Consider the following 23,510-nt stretch of genomic DNA (forward strand, 5'->3'; position numbering starts at 1 on the left):
AACAATGAGATTGTAACAGGATGATCTGAAACTGACGGACATGTTCTAATCCCCAAGGAATGTGGCCTGCAGTGGCTGCGTTTACTTTACATGGCTGTGTTTTAGGTGGTACCTGACAGTGTCTGCTTTAATAATGGTGCTCCCCTCCCTAGCCCCAATGTAGGTACCCCGATAGCAGATTCTCCCCAACAATTGCAAAAGGAAATGGATATAAAAATGGAGAAGTCTTGCAAAAACTATACAGAGCACCAGTCAGACCACATCTGGGTTATTGTGAACAGTTTTAGTCTCTTGGCAACTTGTGATGGTGTCTCGGCCTGGTCTCTTGGCAATATGTTGGCCCAGTCTCTTGGTGGCTGATGGAGGTGTTTCGTTTGGCATGTGAGTGTGTCCTGCTTGGGCATGTTTCTGAGGCATCAGGGGAGATTAGAGAGGCGGTAGCTTCAGCAGCAGTGACGGTATCTGTGGTAGCGGTGTCGAGAACAGGAACCTGAGGTTTCCCGGAGAGTGGGATAAATGGAGGACCATCAAACCCCGTTGAACGTTTAATTTATTCCTTTATTTTCCATTGAGAAAGACATTAATGTTAACTATTACCATTATTCTTTATTTTTCTGCTCACTCTATGAAGTAATGCTGAACTTTTTAACTCCGATCCTCTCACTACTTTGTACCTAAGGTTTTTGTACCTCGGTACCTTGATACCCAGGATGGCACTTTGTACAGTACGCACTTGGTGACATTGTACATGTTTCACTGTACTCCTGTACTTGAATAAGTGTGACAATAAGAATCTCAATCTAAATCTATGTAAGGAAACATATACTGGCATTGGAGGCATTCCAGAGAATTTTCACGAAGATGATCCCAGGTTTAAAAGGAGTTAGGCAAGTTTGAGTAGTTGGGCTTGTACTCATTGGAATTTAGAAGAATCAAAGGTGACCTTATTGAAACATACAAGCTTTCTGGGGAGCTTCACAGGGTAAAAGTGAGGAGGTTGGAGGTCTAGAGGGCATAATCTCAGAGTAAGAGATCGCAGTGGGGACAGCGAAGGATGATGTGTTTCTCCCAGAAGGTAGTGAATTTGTGGAATTTCTTACCACAGAAGATTGTAGAAGTTGGGTCATTAACTATATTCAGGGTCAGGATAGACACATTTTTAATCAGAAAGAGAAGCGAGTGTTATGGGGAAAAGGTGGGGAAGTGGAGTTGAGGGTTATCAGATGAGCCATGATCTTATTGAATGATGGCACAGGCTCAATGGGACAAATAGTCAATTTCTGCTCATACATCTTATGATGTAAATTCAAATGTTAATGCATGGTCTGGTTGTGCCTATGTTATCAATATCATGTTAACTCTCCCCACATATCAGAGAAATTCATGCTGTACCATGGAAAGTAAACCATTAAGGTGGAGAAAGATTTGGACTGCACTTAACAACCTTACGCAAACTCATCATGTTGATAAAGGTAGCTGCCCATAAACAGGGACAACTCTTCGGGGAAGGTATTACAAAAGCAAAAGCAGCGAAAAAAACCCTACAAAAACAGGAAAGCTGGACACAGGAATTTTAACAGATGAAGTCCCCTTAGCAGCCATAATAAAGGAAGGTGATTCCACAGATTGAGGAACTCTACAGAAATGGTATGATCCTTTTCTCAAAATCATCGAATGTACAAATGATGTGTTATCACTGCAACATGTGACAATATCTGTGATGGCCAGGCTCATAATGATTCAGTCAATCTATACATGTCATATTGCCTACTATCCCTTGAATGGAATCCTCCTACTCATTCCAACAGACCCCTTTGTAAGAGTACACACAACTACAGATTAAATTTCCAGGGCCATTGCCAAAGACTCAAAATAATTGTGAATAAACACCAAACTTTTGGATCAGTTCTTTAAATGGATCAAGTCACTCCTTTCCAAAAATAATGAGTGAAGTAGTCTGTAGTTAGGTTTACCATAGCAGGTTTAAAGTGACCAGCTTTCATTTTTTAAGAGAAAACATTTTCTCTAAAATGCTAGAACTATTGGTAATCAAGCATCAATTTCACATTATTCACCAACCACCATCATAGAGTTGTGGAGAAAGGAAACAGTACAGTAAAGACAATGCTCAAAATATGATGTTGCCCCACAGCACTAGGGACCTGGGTTTAATTCCAGCCTCAGGCAACTGCCTGTGTGGAATTCGTGCCTTATCCCAGTGTCAGTATGGGTTTCCTTTGTGTGCTCTGGTTTCCTCCCACAGTCCAAAGATGTGCAGCGTGGGTGGATCGGCCATGCTAAATTGCCTATAGTGTCCAGGGATGTTTAGGTTAGATGGACAAGCTATGTGAATTGCAGAGTTTTAGGGATAGGGGAGGTGGTGGTATGCTGTTCGGAGGGATGGTGTGGAGTTGCTGGGGGCCAAATGGCCTATTTCCACTCTGTGTTGATTCTATGATTCCAATTGCCCCACTCAATGTGAATGTATGAATGGATTAGCTTTATTGTCACATGCACTCACAAGTTGCCACTTATGGCACCATCTTAGGTACCAAGGTATCTAGGTACAGATTCTTGAGTACAAATTTTTATGAGAAAGAAATGAGCTAATATGTTATCACTGTATTCCAATAACTGTGAGATCATTGAATGACTGGGATTTCATTTTAGCAAGCAATGATATGAGAAGACCAGGACATTTAACATTTACAATAAGTAGTCCCACGATACAGGCAGCTCTAAGTAACTGAGCAAATTGTTGAATAAAGAGCTTTCATGCAGCAGAATCTGAGAATTTGAAAAGGAGGAATAAAAGATACTTTGAAGAAAAAGTAAGACCTTATAAATATCAAATTGGAGATTTAGTTATGACACTCAACCATAGCAAGAAAGATTGTGTTTGATCCAAAATAGGACAAATTGACAACTTAACTCCAGAAGGGACTGTGTAATTGTAAATCCCACCTACAGGTGATATACAATGATATACATCATGACGTGATAGCAGTAGTAAACAATTTGTTAGTTATAGGATTATCTATGTTGTGTAAGAATAATGTCAAGAGTGTGGTGCTGAAAAAACTCAGCAGGTCAGGCAGCATCCGAGGAGCAGGAGAATCGCTTTTCCAGCACCATACTCTCAACTCTGAAATTGTTTTTCCAGCACCATACTCTTGACTCTGTTCTCCAGCATCCTCCGCCCTCACTTTCTCCGTGTGAACAAATAATGCCAGAGTTTACAGGACCGAATGCCACATTAGATTCCTTTTTTTAATAAATATTTTTATTAAAATCTTTTTCAAATCTTTTACAAAACAACTATATATAAAACAATACCAAAATACAAGAAGATAGAGGTAGTACAATAATGTTATGTCACAATAATAATTAACTACCTCCTATTCTACCAGAACAAGCTTAACTTAAACTAAACTACAATCATATTCAATAAAAATTAACTTAAATTCAATTCAATTATATCACATTACTTTATTCTATTTCACTCACCACAACTCCATTGAAGCTCCCATCCCTGGGAGCACCAGCCATTCTACCTGTATATTTTTTCCCCCCAGCTTCCCCCTACCCAGGGCCACAAAGGCGCCCAAACTGATTCCATGGCTGTATCACGGCCCTAATTAATATTGCCAATAAGTCTGCATCAATATAATTTAGAAAGGGCCAGCACATCTTGTAAAACTGCTCCGTCTTGTGGTGCACCATATTTGTGAGGTAGTCTTGGGGAGATGCTCCATCACCAGCATAAGGTTTGGGGAGTTTTCTGACATCCAATTCATTAAAATGTTCTTCATCGCACAGTGGGTGAGAACGTTGCACAGTCTCTTGTATTCCCCAGAGATGGCAAATTTGGCAACCCCAGAAGAAGAAATAACGGGTCCACTTTGACTTCAATTCCCAGGATTTCCCTTAGCTCCCTTACTATGGCACTACAGTATCTCTGGATCTTGCAAGAGTGTAAGAGTGTCTATACTAATTTTGCATTTGGGACACCCTGGAGATGTTCCTGTCCTGAATTTAGCTAGCCTCTCTGGCACCATATGAGTCCTGTGTAAAATCTTCAATTGCATGGCCTGCGCTTTGTTACATATTGAGATTTTCTTTACATTTTCCCATATATTTTCCCATGTTTCCAATGAAATATCCGCTCCTAGTTCCCAATTCCAAGTCTTGCAGATTCTCTCCACATCTCCTAAGGCACGTCCTTTCTGTAAATAATCCAAAGTACTAACTGAAAGAGCACCCATACACTGGAGCACTCCTTTCTCCACATCTGACTTGTAAGGCTAAGCCAGGAGTGCGGTCTTCCTCTGTATATAATCCCGTGTATGAAAGTATTGGAAAAGATCCCTATGAGACAATCCATATTTCTAACTTAGTTGGCTAAATTACATCAAGACCATCCCCTCAAATACATCTCCTAATCAAAAGACCCCCTTATTCCCCCATAGCTTAAAGCCAGAATCCATTGCCCCAGGTTTAAATCCTTGGGCTCCTGCCAGCAGGGTAAACGGCAAGTTCTTAAGCCAATTGTCCTTGTCTTGCCTCATTATCCTCCAAGCTTTCACTGTATTTAAAATGACATTCAATGACATTACCATCACTGAATCCTCCAACTATAAACCTCATGGGGATTACTATTGACCAGAAACTCAACTGGACTCAACTAGCCTTACAAGTAGTTGCGAAAGTGAGGACCTCAGATGCTGGAGATCAAGAGTCTAGATTAAAGTGGTGCTGAAAACCACAGCAGGTCAGGCAGCATCCAAAGAGCCACATCTGCTTCCTCAGTGCCTGCCTCTTCCTTCCCACGTATCCGCTCCACTCTCCTCTCTGACCTATCACCTCCATCCCTACCCCCATCCACCTGTTCTACTCTTATCTACCTTCTCTCCAGCACCAGCCCCCCCCCCCCCCCCCCCCCCCACACCCCCCCCCCGCCCACCATTTATCTCTCTACCCTGGAGGGTCACTGCCTCATTCCAGATGAAGGGTTTTTGCCCGAAACGTCGATTTTTCTGCTCCTAGATGCTGCCTGACCTGCTGTGCTTTTCCAGCACCACTCTAATCCTTACAAGTAGTAGCTACAAGAGTAGGTCAAAGGCGAGGAATACTGCAGTGAGTAACTCATACTCCTTATTCCCTGACGTTTGTCCACAAGGCACAAGTCAGGAGTGTAATGGAATACTCCCCATTTGCCTGGATGGGCGCAGTTCCAACAACACTCAAGGAGCTTGACACCATCATGGACAAAGCAGTCCCCTTGTTTGGCACAACATGCGCAAGCATCCATTCCCTCTACACTGACATTCAGTACAAAGCAGTGTATACCATCCACAAGATGAATTGCAGAAATTCATCAGTAATTCTTAGACAGTACCTTCCAAGCACACAACCACTACCATCTATAAGGCAGTAGCTGCAGATATATGGAACTTGAAAGTTCCCCTCCATGGCACTCACCATCCTGACTTGGAAATTTATTGCTATTCCTTCATTGTCACTGGGTCAAAATCCTAGAATTTCCTTCCTGAAGGCCCTGTGGATCTGCCTATAACAGTGGTTCAAGAAGGCAGCTCACCACCACCTCCTCAGGGGTAATTAGGGACAGGCAGTAAATGCTGGCTATGTCTCATGAGAAAACAAAAGTTTAGAATTCTCTGTATATTCAACTGTGGAAAGAATGTGTCACTCTCACTCATTAAAACTCCAAACATGGAATTTTAGCCTACCCCATCAAATGAGGGACATTTAGCTTCACCCTTGTCAAATCATCCAGATAGGAACATAAGTTTTAGATAACATGTACAAAGATCAAACAAACAGTCAAGTTCAAGATTGTTGAAAGGATCAATAAGTTGAATAATAATGACATCAGTAAATGTGGATATGGATCTATCCATTGTCCAAACATCTGACAGATTTAATGCAAAGGACTAAATATTCCAATTTTTTTGTTCTAGATGGAACCTTGAGAAGGAACATTTTCCTAGGGAATAAAGAGGCATTAGTAGAATTTTTGGCAATCTATTGGGGGATTATTTCGCTGAACATCATCGAAAAAATGCATTGCCCGTCCTCTAGAAGTGTCAAGAAACCTCCTCACAGATCCCTAACTAATTTTTACTAATGATGTAATGAATTTGGAAAGCCTCGCAAAAACTTGGCAAAGTGTCAAATAATTGACTTCCAAGAGGTCTTGGGAATGCACTCAAAGTTGGAATTACAGTCAATTTCCCCATAGAATCACTTTTCAAAGTGATCCAGATGATTTTTTTTTGAAAAAGTGCCCCTAAGGTTTGTGTTTATTTTTAATTAACCTGTTCAGAGATGCTATTACACACCACTGGTGCAGGTGTGACTTGAACCCAGGTCACCTGGTTCTATAATAGGGACAATACCACTGTGGCAAAAGATCCATTGACAAATTGTTGGCATGTCATCATGGGATAAGATGGTATTACACATATCGGCTGTTCTACAAACTGTATTATTCGTAGCAATTATAACCTCAATTAGTTCAAAAGGCAGGTTAACAAGTTGGAACAATGTCTAGTCATTATCTTACACAGACTGAAGACAGAGATTTAAAATTAATAAGTGATCAATATGTTGCTGATAGATTTCACTGTCAGTCTGTGGAGTGCAGATAATCATAAATTAGGCTTTTAGTAAAAATCAATCATTCTCGGATTAAATCTTACTGAGAAATTCAAAATAGTTGAAGGAAGCTATCTTAGAAGTTACATGTGACTTCCTGACAGTAGCAATTTTATATTTCAAGTAAGTCTAGACAATTTGTAGTAAGGTGACAATTTATGAAGGATGCCAGGAAACCACTAATTGCATATTAACCATGAAATCTGTTTAACATTCATTGAAACTTTGTTCAATGTTGCATCGATTTGAAAGATTAAATCAATAATCATTAGTTTCATTATAAAATTCTGATTTTAAATTCACATAGGTTTATGTTAAACATGATCATAAAGTGTTTTATATGAAGCGTTAATATTAAACCTTCTTCCATGATTTAAGTTAGAACTTGCAAGCATAAAATGTCAGCATGGAATGTATTTAAATAAAGATTACGTCAAAACTTAGAAGCAAAAATATACGCAAAGTATAAAAATTGCATGTCCAAGATCAGATTAACAAAAGATATGAACAGTTCATTGTTCTGTTATCAGTGCTAATTATGTGCAGCAGTCTAATTAAGCTAAATAAAGGAATATGACAGTCAAACGTGACAAGACCCCATTCACACATGGATGGAAAGAGTCTTGAAAATTTGTTCGAAGACAAAAATAAATTCCGTCTCCAGGGTGTCCATTAATCAGCAGTATCCAGCTTTGATAGAACTGACATTCGTTGAATAAGTGTACTCAATCTATCCTTTTAGATTTTTCTATTAAAATTAATCCAGTGTAAGAAAAATACAGTGAATTACAGATATATGCATTGCGTATTACAGCTAAGAATGTTTAATTGTCTGGATTATCTTTTGCACTTTGACATAACTAACTGTCTCATAACTTTAAAATGCTTCATTACAATTCTGTACTAATTCATATTACTCCTTAAAGAGATTTCTTGGAATTTAGTATCTGAATAGTTTTGCTTAATTTTAATTTTAAAGATTTAATTTTGAACTTGAGAATTAAAAGCTTGAGAATTGGTCAAATGGATTAATTCAAAATAGGTACTCATCTGAGAAGACTTGTATCAGGATGCTGAATTCTTCTATTAAATCTTACTTCTCCAAGAATTTAATTCTTCCAGAGTTAAATTATCAAAGGTTTCCAATACTTCTTCAAAAGCATCTGTTGCTTCCTGTACCCCTACATAAGCAGTTATACTCTCAGTTGTGCACAGACTTGTGCTTACTTGTCAATTTCTAATTTGGAAGTTGTTTTCTCGAATTTGTCCAATCCGGTGTTCTATTTGACTCATTGCTGAAGTTAAGTCTTCCTGCTGTTTCTTCCTAATGCGATTATCTATTTTGATCGTGTAAAATACTCTTATTTTACAATAATAGCAGTTCTGCTACTTACAGAACTTGGGACCATCACACAGACCACTCCCACATGTTACAGCCTGGACCTGACTTAGAGTTAACAATTCTCTTTTGCAGGGAAGTGCTAACGCTTCTGATGAAGTGAGTCCATGCCAAAAGGCCGCTCATTATCACCTTCTCAGGGGCAGCAAACGATGGGCAACAAAATGCCCATAATCCCATGAATGAATAAAGACAAAAAAGGTCTGAAATGCTTTTACCATTCAATGCAGTAGTCTTCCTTCTTGAGGATTGTGATGAGGGTTTCTTCTGCAGAGTTGTTAAATCTTTACCAGTTTCCTGCTACTGACTATATTGTATGAGCAGGTGACGTAAAGCTGAGTCTGAAGATTTCACACTGGTGCTCCTCATGTGTTTTATGAGCAGCCAAGTCAAACGCACACCACTGCTCACCATGCAGTATGGGAATGCCCAGCTGTATGATTTGCTGTTCCCAGTATGATTTACTGCCATCATCGTGGTTAAATGTAAGAAATGCCAGGCTCTGCTTGTTCCTGTGTGGTCTAGTTAGACCACTTCCTGCACTAACTAGAAGAGTCCCTTGTAGTTAACAAGATATAGTTTATTGCATGTTAATAATTAATTAGTGATTACATCTATATGATTAATAGAGACTTTAAGGAAGATTGGATTTTAGATCTCATGCTTTTATGATTCTAAGAAGTCTATGTGGCATCATGCTAGTAAACAGTGCCAGTGGCACTCCTCAATATTAACCCTTTCAGATCCATTTATAACAAAGACTACCACACCATATCTTCAACCCTCTACAGTATTTTTCATCACGACCTGCAGTGGGATTAATTCCATCTAAAGTAAACCACCCCCTTAAATTAAACAATGAGCAATGTATACAAAGGACAGATACCTATTCATTGTGAGATTATACCCTGTATTTTTCAGGAATTTCTTGTTTGTGGGAAATTATTGCAGATCCTAATCCCTACAACAAATGGGGTCAAACATGCAACTGACTCCAACATGTATTCCCACTGATCCACTCTGGTTGCAGTGTCCACAAGATACACTGCAACAACTCGGCACGGTGGCACAGTGGTTAGCACTGCTGCCTCACAGCGCCAGGGACCTGCGTTCAATTCCCGACTCAGGCGACTGACTGTGTGGAGTTTGCACGTTCTCCCCGTGTCTGCGTGGGTTTCCTCCGGGTGCTCCGGTTTCCTCCCACAGTCCAAAGATGTGCGGGTCAGGTGTATTGGCCATGCTAAATTGCCCATAGTGTTAGGTAAGGGGTAAATGTAGGGGTATGGGTGGATTGCGCTTCGGCGGGTCGGTGTGGACTTGTTGGGCCGAAGGGCCTGTTTCCACACTGTAAGTAATCTAATCTAATCTAATCTAAAAAACTCGCCAAGGCTCCTTAGACAGCACTCCAAACCCATGGCCGCTACAATCGAGAAGGATAAGGGCGATGGGTACATGAAAACGTTACCACCTACAACTTTCCCTCCATGCCAATCGCCTTCCTGACTTGGAGCTATTTTTCCATTCCTTCACTGTCGCTGGGTCAAACTTCTGGAACTCCATTCCTAATGGCACCGTGGGTCTACCTGCTCCAAATATAATGCAGTCTTTCAAGAAGGTAGCTCATTTCCACCATTCTCAGAGCAGTTTGGGATGAGTAATAAATATAGACTTTATCAGTGATGCCCATACTTCATACATAAAAACCGATGTCCCATCTTGACACTCCCACCAAATAAAATGCCCCCACCAATTAAATAAAATTTTCTTAATTAAATACGTATCATTCTTAATATTGTGATTTCTTTTCCTATCTGTTTTGTTTCCTGAAATAAAGATTTGTTTTATTGTTCCCAAGCTCACATAGTTAGGTGTCGATGATCTATTAGTCACCTCCACATTACTAACAATGCCGTGGTGAATGCTTGAAAGTGTGAATCCAACTGCGGTTGAATCACAACATCTCCACAGGAACATCTTGTTCCTGCGTTTCCAGCAGGCCCAATAAAGCAAAGTAATGATCCAACTCAAAAGAAGTAATGATCCAAACGAACAAAATCTCTTCATTGTTTCTGGGGATTTGGAATTTCCTCCCATCGTTTTAATGGCAAACTTCCCACATAATTTTCCACTTCTCACAATGGTCAGCATTTCAGAGCATCTTTGAGAAGGGTGCATTTGCCATGCCCATGAGATACTGGGCCCACAGTCACACACAGGAAGAGGCCATTCAGCCCCTTGAAACTGTTCTATGACTTTGAGATGAGATCATGGCTGATTTATATCTTAGCTTTCAGGAGTGTGGTGCTGGAAAAGCACAGTAGGTCAGGCAGCATCTGAGGAGCAGGAGAATCGACATTTTGAGCAAAAGCCCTGCATCAGAAATGAGGCTGTGAGCTGAAGGGGTGGTGAGATAAATGGGAGGGGGATGGAGCTGGGTTGGGGAGGTTAGCTGAGAGTGTGACAGGTAGATGAAGGTGGCGTTAATGGTGATAGGTCAGAGAGGAGGGTGGAGCGGATAGGTGGGAAGGAAGATGGACAGGTAGGATATAAGGCTAGTGCTGAGTTTGAAAATTGGATCTGGGATAAGGTGGGGGGAGGGGAAATGAAGAAACCACATTGATGCCGTGTGGGTCCCAAGACGGAAGATGAGGCGTTCTTCCTCCAGGCATTGGGTGGTTAGGTTTTGGCGAAGGAGGAGGCCCAGGACTTGCATGTCCTTGACAGAGGGGGAGGGGGTTATGAAGCTTTCGGCCACAGGATGGTGGGGTTGGTTGGCACGGGTGTCCTGGAAATGTTCTCTGTCATGTTCTGCAATCAGGCGTCCTGTCACCTCTAAGGAGACTGAAATTCAATTGCTATCGAACGTAAGACAAGGTTCCAACAAATTTCACACAACCAGCACTGTGATAACGAACAGATAATCTCTTGATGATTTTGGTCAAGGGCATGTTCCTGTTTTCCAAGAAAATGGCACAGGATCTTATAAGTTCACCTGAGAGAACAAACACGTTTGAAGTATTGCATTTCCAACAGCACTACACTGCCTTAATGTTGCACGGAAGGAGAAACATCCTCTTTGAGCCTCTGTCTCTGGAGTAGGATTTGTGCCTACAGATTTCTGACTCAGACACAATGCTGTGCTACTTACAGAGCTACCAGTAAGTACCAGAGAGCCTTTTCAGCACAGCTTGTAGTCCAGGCACAGGAATGCCACAGTTGGCCCACCACACAAGTCTGCTTACCCCTCCACTAGGATACCCTCCCAAGCCTGTCTAATCCTTTCTTCTCTCCTTATACAAATGGCTATGCATACTGATGTTATTACGCACTGCACACCCACAACTGATAAACTAAACAACCCACATTGATTCCATTACAAGGAGTACAGGACTGAAAGTGAGCTGGGTACCTTTTCACTGGAGTGTCATTTGTGGGGATGACATGTGCTTATCTTAAAGGTACAGTGCATGGAATTTATGCAATCATATAATAATTGGTGCACATTTAAAGTGAGATAATGTTTCCAGTTTAGCACTGAGGCTAAGCAGAGATATAACGGAGGTTTTGAGTTTGAGTTTCATTTATTGTTGTCACAAGTACCGAGATACAATGAAAAGTGTTGTTTTGTGTGATATACAGACAGATCGTACCATACAAGTGCACCAGGGTAGCAGAACAGAGTGCAAAATAGAGTGTTACAGCCACAGAGAAGGTTCAGAGAAAGAGAGATCAGAATTACTATTTGAGAAGTCCATTCAAAAGTCGGATGACAATGGGGAGGAAGCTGTTCTTGAATCTGTTTGTACGTGTATTCAAACTTTTATATCTTCTACCTGATGGAAGAGGGTGGAAGGGAGTATAACCAGGGTAGGAGAGGTCTTGGATGATTTGGTTGCTTTCCTGAGGCAGTGGGAAGTATTGATGGAGTCAATGGACAGAAGGTTGGTTCACTTTATGGTTTGGGTTATGTTCAAGTCTCTCAGTAGTTTCTTATGGTCTTGTGAAGAGCAGTTGCAAAACCCAAGCTGAGATGCATCCAGAAAGGATGTTTTCTATTGTGAGTCTATAAGAATTGGTAAGTGTCCTTGTGGACATGTTGGATTTCTAAAGAGTTTTGCTCCAGTAGATAAAGAAAACACTACTGTCTAGTTTGGACATGCACTTAAAGGCATTAACCCTTTTCTCAAAGCCGTTCTTGCCTTTCTTGAGCTGATGAATTTTTGGATGCCAAGAATATCTAACTGTTGAGGGTCAAATAAGTAAGGCAAGTTAAACTTGAGGCTCCCGACCTCCTTATAGGGTTATAAATATCAATTTACCTCCTGGACTGGGAGGGCAGATCCCAGAATGAACACTCTGAACAAATTATGCACCCCTTTTATGCAACACACGTCACCTCTCTTTAGATAGAAAACCCAACCTGGTAACATTAAAGATATAAAACGCGAGGCACAAGGCCTCAGTAAAATGTCTAAAGGAATCACCTGAGTTCTGGGAATGGGATCTTGCCCCTTGCACCATTTTGGTAAAAACTGGAAGTTGGTTGGATTTAGGTTTGGAATTCTCTGAGCTTTGTCCTCCCTTCTCTCCCAAATCCATTCATTTCTGGTGGATAAAATTACTCTCTGTACTTCAGAAGTGCTTCTTTAACCATGAAGCAGGCTGAAACATCTGGTATTCGAATCACACCTAAACCCTTTGACTCATCACCCCTACAAATCTGGCCTACTGACTCAAGGTCCAGTAACACTTCAATCCTAAAATTCTTATCTTTTCTTTCAAATCCTTCCATGACCTCACCCCTCCTTTGCTCCCCTACCCTTGACGAGCTCTAACATACCTGTGCTTCTCCAGTTCTGGTCTCCTGAGTACCACTATCATCAATCACTTTGTCTTTGGCAGGTATCCCTTTAGCTGCTAGGTTCCTAATCTCTGGCATATCCTCTGTAAGTCTCTCAATTTCTTTCCCAACTTTTATCCATGCCTCAACCTTTGGATTGTACTGTCATGTTAGTGATTATTCTAATAAGCAATTATGGTCATAGGTCAGAGTATTGAGTACAGGAGTTGGGAGGTCATGTTGCGGCTGCACACCATATTGGTTAGGCCACTGTTGGAATATTGCATGCAATTCTGGTCTCCATCCTATCTGAAGGATGTTGTGAAATTTAAAAGGGTTCAGAAAAGATTTACAAGAGTGATCCCAGGATTGGAGGATTTGAGCTACAGGGAGAGGCTGAACAGGCTGGGGTTGTTTTCCCTGGAGCATTGGAGGCTGAGGGGTGACCTTATAGAGGTTTACAAAATTATGAGGGGCATCAATAGGGTAAATAGGCAAAGTCTTTTCCCTGGGGTTGGGGAGTCCAGAACTAGAGAGCATAGATTTAGGGTGAGAGGGGAAAGATATACAAGAGACCTAAGGGGCAACTTTTTCACACAGAGGGCAGTATGTGTATAGAATGAGCTGCCAGAGAAAGTGTTGAGGCTCGTACAATTGCAACATTTAAGAGGCATTTGGATGGGTATATGAATAGGAAGGGTTTGGAGGGATATGGGCCGGGTGCTGGCAGGAGGAACTAAATTAGGTTGGGATACCTGGTCGGCATGGATGGGTTGTATGTCTCTATGACTCTAAGTTAAGAAGCGGACATTGCAGCAAGGCAAATGGTTTCTGCGTATGATGCTTTCAAACATGTGCAGTGTCACTAGTAGGCAGAATCATAACTTTTTTGTCTAAGTATAGGATATGGAGCGCTTAAAGGTAAACTCCCTTAAAGGCAAAGTACACATACAATCGACATTACTTTAGCACTACAAGTTTCTGGATGTGTAAGCTAAACCAGATCAATGAACCTTTTAGATCTTTAGTGAACAACAGGCCATTTCAGTCTAGCTCCTTATCAAATAGAATTAAGGGGAAAGAAAGAAGCAGAGAAACGACAGTAATAGAAATAGAATTAAAGTAGATAGATAGATAGAGTGAAAGATTAAATCCAAGAAAAGTTAACCAAGAGATAGAAAGGGAAAGTTCCTTTTAAAAAAAACATTAAAGTTGGTACATTATTTGGAACAGTTTGCTACCCGTGAGAGAGAGACCCTCGAGTTTCATGTATGCTCTATCTGTTTCTCCATGCTGTCATTATAAGAACATAAGTCACGTCATGAATGGAATCTGCACAACATGAATTACTGGCCTGAAATAGCTGTGATGAGATTAATCCCTGTTAGCATTGTAAATCCCACAACCATATGGTACACAACTTGAGAGTTTAAAAACAACTCAAGGTTTTCACTTGCTCCGGAGTTCAACTGATTGGAGTTGACGTCAACTGCTCATATGTCAGTGTACAGCTACTTGTGGAACCAGACTGTGTTCCATCCCAGAAAAAAAAACATCTTCTGGAGAAGCAGAGTCAACTTGCAGCTCTGTAGGCCCACACTGAGCCGCATTCCACAAATCTGTATGGTCAGAGATTTTACACCTCCACATTGTTACTACTGAATCAATAGAAAACAGGTACTCTCTCCTCTTAAAAACAAAGGTGGATGCTGTGTCAATTTAAATTTTTAAAACTGAGATTGGTGAATTCATGTTAGGTAAGAGAGGCAAGAAATATGGTGAATAGGATTGGGGGCATAGGTCAGCCAATACCAAATTGATGGGCTGAATGGTCTCGTTCCAATTGCAGAGGAAGGTGTTACCAACACCTATGCTCTGAAAACAGCTACTAAGCATGTGTGTAGTCAGTTATGTCATCGTGATAGCAGAGGAAGGCACCTATGTAAATAGTTTACAGGATATTTTCTAATCAACCTGTTCAGAAATATTATTAGACATCTCTAGAACAGGTTGAACTTGAACCCAGGCCTACTGACTCAGACGTAGGGGCACGACCACTGCGCGCAAGAACCCTAGCATATAGTTTATACATAATAAATGTTCATAGCTTGTACTTTCTTGTGTACAGTCTTTGTCTGAACCACGCTCCCAGAAGCTGCGAATGATGTTCATATACCTATTCCTCCTATGAATCCTGCAAAATCCACAAAGTTTGTGGGGCTTCTATGTGTTGCAATAATGTGTTCTTACAGACTTGTGCCTGCTGGCTACGCACCTATGTGCATGTACGTTCATTACATGCATATTCATATTACACTTGTTATAAAGGCTGGTGATGAGAATGCTGAGCCACCTGGATGGAGTGGATTCGAAGTTTCCACTAGTAGGAAAGACTAGGATCCAAGCACACAGCCTCAGAATGAAGGGACGGTCCTTTAAAACTGAGATAAGGGGTAATTTCTTCAGCCAGACGGTGATTAATCTGTGGAATTGGTTGCCTCAGATGTGCAGGCTAAGTAATTGAGTGTATTAACGGCAGAGATAGATTTTTGACATGTAAGGGGATCAAGAATTATGGGAATAAGACAGGAGAATGAAGTTGAGAAACATATCAGCCATGATCAAATAGAGGAGCAGACTCAGTGAGCCAAATGGCCTATTTGTGCTCTGATATCTTATGGTCTTATTTCTATTAAAAGTGCAGCATAAATGTAAATGTTGTTGTTTAATCTTGAATAGGGAAGCTCCATACACCTCAAAAATAGAAGTACTTAAGTAGGAATTACTGGGACTACAAAACAACCACATGATGCTTTCAGGCAGACCTGAAGGCTAAATTAGAAAAGGAGATATTGAACATTCAATGGCTAATCAAGTCCCTCGTAACTTGTCAGATTGTAACATTTTTGACTCTCCACAGTTACCCAGAGATTTAAGACTCTCTAATTACATTTGCACTGTTCTGGAATAGCGATAGTGAGTACTTTATTGTTCATAAGGAGTCTGAAAATCTTGAAGTGAAATGACTGCCTTCCGTCACCGTTTTATGTTAGTTTTGACTTTAAGGTAAGATGGTTACTCTTAAGACTCAGCTGCTCTGAAAAATACTGCAATGCTATCCATTTAAAATAGAATAACAGGGAACTAGTCATCCAGTAGAATTATGGTTTGAATCAAAGTTTAAAAGATTTGAGAGTTATAAGTTTATGCAATGCTTTCACTTTACGTGAGTAATTTTGTTCAGAATCTGAAGCTGATGTTTGTTCACAAATACATTAATCTATATAATGGCTTAAAAGAAAGTCTCAGTGCTTCTGAAGATGCATCAGGTCCTTCACTTTCAGCCAGCTGATCCCTTTTTAGTGGTTCCTTATTGCTGCTGATGTCTGTATTCCTGATTTGTGGAGAGATTTCCTTGCATAGTTGAGTTCTCCCTCTTCCAGACTGCGCCTGTGCTACACAGGCCTATATTCACTTCCACGTCCCAGTATGACTGACTTACTTTTCAGTAAGATCAATGAGCTCAATGGGAGTGTGATTTGACGGTTTTAAATGTTAACAGGAATGAGTCAATCCATGGCAAGCAACAACAATCTACATTTATTTGGCACCTTTAATGCGGTCAAATTACCTTGATGTAATGTTGGACGGCAGAAGTTGCTTAGCAGCCAATGGGCCCTCAACATTAACTTGTAAATTCCATGGAGCATGTTATATGCCATAAAGTCAGAGGATGGTTCAGTATTCCGATTGGCAGCTCTAGAGTGATTGAGATTCCACAAGAGGATTCTTTCACAGTTCTTTCGTTTTTATTTGGGAGAGGGAAATGATGTGAAGGTCGATCCAATGTCCTCCTGATCCATTGTCTATTGTTCAGGGCAGCTAACACTGCTGAGTACAATCCCGTTATCCATGTGTGGAAAGCCACATAATTTGTGAAAGCTGAAAAGGTTCAGAAAAGACTAAAAAGGATGTTGCCAGGGTTGGAGGATTTGAACTTGAATAGGCTAAGACAGTTTTCCCTGGAGCGTCAGAGGTTCCGGGGTGACCTTATAGAGGTTTATAAAATCATGAGGGGCATGGATTGGATAAATAGACAAAGTCTTTTCCCTGGGATGGGGGAGTCCAGAGCTAGAGGGCATAGGTTTAGGGTGAGAGGGAAAAGATATAAAAGAGGCCTAAGGGGCAACTTTTTCACGCAGAGGGTGGTATGTGTATGGAATGAGCTGCCAGAGGAAGTTGTGGAGGCTGGTACAATTGCAACATTTAAAAGGCATTTGGATGGGTATATGAATAGGAAGGGTTTTGAGGGATATGGGCCGGGTGCTGGCAGGTGGGACTAGATTGGCTTGGGATATCTGGTCGACATGGACAAGTTGGACCGAAGAGTCTGTTTCCGTGCTGTACATCTCTATGACTCTATGGCTTTATAATGCAGCATATCTCTAAGGCCAGTCACTTCCATGCACTGAACTTCCACGAAATCCATCGTCTTAAACACAGCAAATGTGAAGGGTATCGCTTCATTCTACCAAGGTGGCATAGTAGTAAATGTAATTATATGCACGAATTAAGAAATGTGGAAAAAAAACCTCAAGTGAATTTGTATAAAGTAATGGTTCCAAATGTTGGGGATTGCATTAAGTTCCATTCAATTTTATTATGTCATGCAGTCTTTACTGGGAAAATTGGGAAGAATATCTTGAATAAAGGAGGAGTCATCTATGTCTTAGTTACAATACTAGCCGGCTGAAGTGGCTTGTTTCTAATTGCTATCATGCAATAACTACATCTTTTTCAGGCAGGAGTCTTTTGTTAAGACTTCTCTTATTAATAGTTGTTCCTGTACCACTGTAAAGTAAATAGGCCTCTAGAATAATAGTCATAGAGCACGGAAATAGACTCTTCAGTCCAACCAGTATACATTGACCACAATTCCAAACTAATCTAGTCCCACCTGCCTGTGCTTGGCCCATAATCCTTCAAACATTTATTATGCATATACTTATCCAAATGTATTTTAAATGTTGTAACTGTACCTGCATCCACTATTTCCTCTGGAAGTCCATTCCATACACAAACCACTCTCTGATAAAAATATAGCCTCTCATGTCTGTTTAAAATATTTCTCCTCTCACCTTAAAAAATATGCCCCCTAGTCTTGAAATCCCCTACATCGGGAAAAGGCACCTACTATTCATTTTATCTATACCCTGCTATTTTATAAACCTGCTAAGCTCCAGTGAAAAAAAGTTCTAGTCTATCCAGCTTCTCCTCATAACTCAAACTCTCCATTCCCAGCAACAGCCTGACCTCCTCTCCAACTTAATGATATCTTTCCTATGACAGGGAGATTCCAACTGGACATAGTACTCCAGGAGTGCCTCACCAACGTCCTGTATAACCTCAACATAATGTCCCAACTCCTATACTCAAAGGTCTGATTAATGAATGGAAGTGTGTTAAACAGCTTCTTAACCACCCTATCTATATGTGATACAAACCTCAAAGAATTATGTAAATGGACCCATAGATCTCTCTGTTCTACAGCACTACTCAAGGCTCTCCTTTTAATTGTAAGTTGTCTTGCCTTTGTTTGTTTTACCAAAATGCAATACCTCACATTTATCCAAATTAAACTGCATCTGCCACTCTTCAACCTATTGACCCACTTGATCAAGATTTCTTTGTAATGTTAGATGAGTTTCTTCACTGCCCACTGTACCAGCAATCTTGGTGTCATCTGCAAATTTGCTAACCAATCTTTCTCTCGTCTGAATCATTTATTTAAATAACAACAAGTGGACCCAGCACTAGTCCTGCTAGTCACAGGCCACCAGTCTGAAAAACAACTATCCACCATCAATCTCTGAATCCTGCCGTTAAGTCAGTGTTGTATCCAATTGGCAAGCTCACCTTGAATCCCATGTGCTCTAACTTTACTAATTAATCTACAAATGGAATCTTGTCAAAGGCTTTACTAAAGCCCAAGTAAGTAACGTCTACCACTCTGCCCTCAACAATCCTCTTGGTTCTTCCTTAAAAAGCTCAATCAAGTTTGTGAGATACAATTTCCCTCACACAGGGCTGGATTGGAGCATCCTTCCTCTGATAAATACCAACGTTCTGATAGTCCTCTGTGAATTTAACGACATTTATATAATTCTCAAATTCCACAAAGGGCCTAGCTATTATAATTACTAGGGAAGTCATTCTTGCTAGAACTCATGATGCTCAGTTTTTTTCGTTCATTTGGAGTTTGGGCTTTAAGATTATAATATGGGTTTACATTGTAAAAGCACCAATTAAGTGAGGTCTTGAATTGTCAATATTGAGTCATTTTATCAAATCCTATTTTGTGTTGTGCTTCCTGATAGTTTGCAACAGAATGAGCTAGAGGCCAGTTGGTGAGTGGTTGTTATTGTGTCTCTTTCTCACTCTGTCTTGCAGCTGTACAAGGCAGACATGCCAGAATATATCTTTAGCCATTGTGAACTGCTTTTCTTCTTTTTAAGAGCTGTTAAATGCTTTAAACTATTAACAGTTCAAAAATATCTCCTTAATGCTCGTGACCCTTCATTGTGGTCTAAGTAATTATTTACATAGATTCCCTCACTATCCTGCTGATAACTGTATAATGATTTAATATTTAATTGATGTCAGGTGGCGAACAATTCACTTGTGCTCCTATACATGGAGCAGACAACCACAATTGATGGACACTGCAGGGACACTGAAATGTATCTCCATCCAAAGTGAAGAGTTTAAACTTTCTCTAAACATTTTTAACTTTTTTATAATGGTCTCTTAAAGTGGCCATTTACTTTGAATTTGGTATAATTTGACTATTTTAGTTTTTGTTGGTCATTTTTAGAAGTGTATGTAGAAACAGACTGGGTTAGGATATATAAGTTTGAGATTATCTCTGTAAATTAGAGTATATAAATTGTGTAAAGATTAGGCTCCAGTTATATCTTTCAACATCTGACTTTCTGGAATAAAAGGAATGTGATCCAAAGTAAGCTATGCATTGTTGGGAAGGAGAGATGATATCCAGATTGAGGCCGTGAGTATATAGTTCGGGGAATTCTGAAACAGTGTGGGAATAGAACTGGTAAATCTTCCTTGTCTTTCTCCATTTTAATAGTTTAAAATTCTGTAGTCTAGTGAAATGGTTAACAGATAGTTGACTCAGCTGACTGAGGGACAGTTATCAATCACCTGAAGCCTTAATAAGGCCTCAATAGTTGATAATTACTATTGAAGTTTAGCTCATGTGAGTCACCTCAGCTCTACTTCAGAGAGAGACAAAAACGGAAGTTGCTGGAAAAGCTCAGCAGGTCTGGCAGTATCTTTGAAGAGAAATCAGAGTTAACCTTTCGGATCCCATGACGCTTCCTCAGAACTGATTTGCAGAATCCGCAATTCTTTTGGTTTATATTTATTGTTTAAGAGAGGGTCTGCTGAAAATGCACCATCAGTTATCTTCACATGATTAGGTAGGAGAGATCACAACTGGAGTTAGACACTCCTGCTGTGGGTCTGTATCTGGCGATGGGGGGGTCTGGGATATTGTCTGTAAGGTATGATGCCATACCAGACTGTTGCATGACTAGATTAGATTAGATTAGATTGGATTAGATTACTGACAGTGTGGAAATTGGCCCTTTGGCCCAACAAGTCCACACCGACCCGCCAAAGCGCAACCCACCCAGACCCATTCCCCTACATTTACCCCTTCACTTAACACTACGGCAATTCAGCATGGTCAATTCACCTAACCTGCATATTTTTGGACTGTGGGAGGAAACCGGAGCACCCGAAGGAAACCCACGTAGACACCGGGAAAATGTGCAAACTCCACACAGTCAGTCGCCTGAGACGGGACGAGTCTGAGACAGCTCTCCAGAGGTTAGTAAAGAAGACTTTGTATACCTTTGAACGGGCGTGTATCCTACGTTGATGCTAGGTAATCTGAGGAAGAATCATTGGGCCCGAAACATTAACTCTGATTTCTCTTCACAGATGCTGCCAGACCTGCTGAACTTTTCCAGCAACCTCGATTTTTGAGCCTGTTTGGTTTCATTCTTTTGAGGATTTTTTAGCTGTTTTTGATAAAAGTGAATCAAGACTTAGCCACATAGCTGTTCTGAGGAAGGGTCACGGAATCCGAAAGGTTAACTCTGATTTCTCTTCAAAGATGCTGCCAGGCCTGCTGAGCTTTTCCAGCAACTTCTGTTTTTGTCTCTCTCTGAAGTAGAGCTGAGATGACTCACAGGAGCTAAACTTCAATAGTAATTATCAACTATTGAGGCCATATTCAGGCTTCAGATGACTGATAACTGTCCCTCAGTTACCTGTAAGCCAGACCTGGTAGGTTAAAAATTACATAACACCAGGTTATAGTCCAGCAGGTTTATTTGGAAGCACTAGCTTTCGGAGCGCTGCTCCTCCATCAGGTGATTGTGGAAAATTTCTCCACAATCACCTGATGAAGGAGTAGCGCCAGGGACCAGGGTTCAATTCTAGCCTCGGGCGACTTCTGTGTGGAATTTGCCCATTCTCCCAGTGCCTGCATGGGTTTCCTCCTGTTGCTCCAGTTTCCTCCCACAATCCAAAGATTTGCAGGCTAGGTGAATTGGCCATGCTAAATTGCCCATAGTGTTCAGTATTATGTAGGTTAGGTGCATTAGTCAGGGGTAACCCTAGAGTAATAGGGTGGGGGAATGGGTTTTGGAGGGTTCCTCTTTGGAGGGTCAGTGTGGACTTGTTGGGCCTAATGGCCTGTTTCCACACTGTAGCGATTCTATGATGCAAAGTGTGGCAATGGGATTAGATTTATGTGAGCATTCCTAGATTTGAAACTGCTTGACTTATCTCAGTGGATCAGCAGGATACCTGTGATCAAGAACGAGTCAAGATGAAAGCTGTCTTGAAGGTTGTGGAGAGTTTCAGAGACAGGAATATGATGGACAGGCCATATGAAGTATCAATCCGAATACTTGAAGCTTAACAGGTATACTCAGTTCACAAGCCTGAGAAAACATCATCCACAAATGTCAAATCCACTCTTTCTCTCTCTCTCTGCACCATTAAATTCTCTTCAGATGAATCACAATATAAATCTGCCGACATTGGTTTTCACTTCAAGGGTATTTCTTCTGAAGAACATATTTGAACTCTTCCACCTTCCAATATTCCTTTGGATAATGGTCAGTAGAGTTGAAAAGGAAACTGTGCATTGATATTGTGCCTTTCTTGACAGTAGAGACATTCCAAAACTGCTTTACAGGTAACCACACACCTTTTTAAAAAATATATATATATATAGTCTGTGTTGTAATTTAGGAAATATGGCAACCGATTTGTACACAGGGAGCTGCCAGAAGCAACAAAGTGACAAAGACCAGATTTTGTTTTTGTCATAGTGGAGGTTAGTCGAGGATATAAGTCATCTAGGACACTAGGAGATGTCTGCTGCTCTTTTTCAAAATTGTTATGGGTTCTTTCATATGTACTGAAAAAGGGAGGCTGAAGGGACCATGGTGTTATGTCCAAATCGTAAAAGCAGCATGGCTGGTTGAGACAGTGCAGAATCCCTCAGCACAGTGCTGGAGTCAGCCTGGATTGTGTGGTCAAGTCTCTGAGATAGCTGCTGAACCCACTACTTCCTCCATTCGAGGTGAGTGTGCTATTGACTGAAGCATGGCTGACATGATAATTCAGAACAGCAGGGGAGCACCTCTGTATACTGAATACAAGTTGGTTGAGATCCAGCACTGTTTGACTTGCACTAAAACAATCATAAACGGCGCAGACCTTGTTTTACAGAACCAAGTCAACAAAGCTGATATTATTTTGCTTCAGGCAGTCAAGTAACCCTTTCTCTTGGGAGCCAACTTTGGTCAGCTTCCAACTCCCTTTCTGAGGAAGTATCTCTTTATTGACACTGTTTTCTGCCAGTCTATGCCTGAATATAATCCCCTTGAAATTGTTAATCAGGATATTCGTGCATTAAACACTTGCTCTAAAGGAGGCAACTGGTTCACACAAAGTATCCACAAGGCAAAATCTGCTGATCACATAACCATAGAAAAATGCAACCCTAAACTAATCCCAAGGCTCTGTCACACATGTTGGGAAAAGTGGCTTACAAGATGCTAGAATAATGGAATTGTTATATAGCATTATTCAATATATGCTATATGTTGAATAGGCCATTCAGTCAATCATGTCTGTATGGTCAGTCTGAACAGTCATCATGACTTGGTACCATTCTCCTGTTTCTGCCTCATACTCTTGCACATTGTGTCTGTTTTCAATAATCATCCAACTGCCTCTTGAATGCTTCTATTGAACCCGCATCACTACATTTCCAGCAGATTCTGATTAGCCACTGTGTTAAGATGCTCTTACCCACATAACGTTTTCTACTTTTGTAAACTAAAGGAGTTGGGAAGTCATGCTGCAGCTGTATAGGACATTGGTCAGCCCACGTTTTGAATACTGCGTTCAGTTCTGGTCTCCCTGCTGCAAGAAGGATGTTGTTGAACTTGAAAGGATTAAGAAAAGATTTACAAGAATGTTGCCACC

The sequence above is a fragment of the Hemiscyllium ocellatum genome, chromosome 14 (assembly GCF_020745735.1).
Source record: "Hemiscyllium ocellatum isolate sHemOce1 chromosome 14, sHemOce1.pat.X.cur, whole genome shotgun sequence".
In the NCBI taxonomy this organism is placed as follows: Eukaryota; Metazoa; Chordata; class Chondrichthyes; order Orectolobiformes; family Hemiscylliidae; genus Hemiscyllium; species Hemiscyllium ocellatum.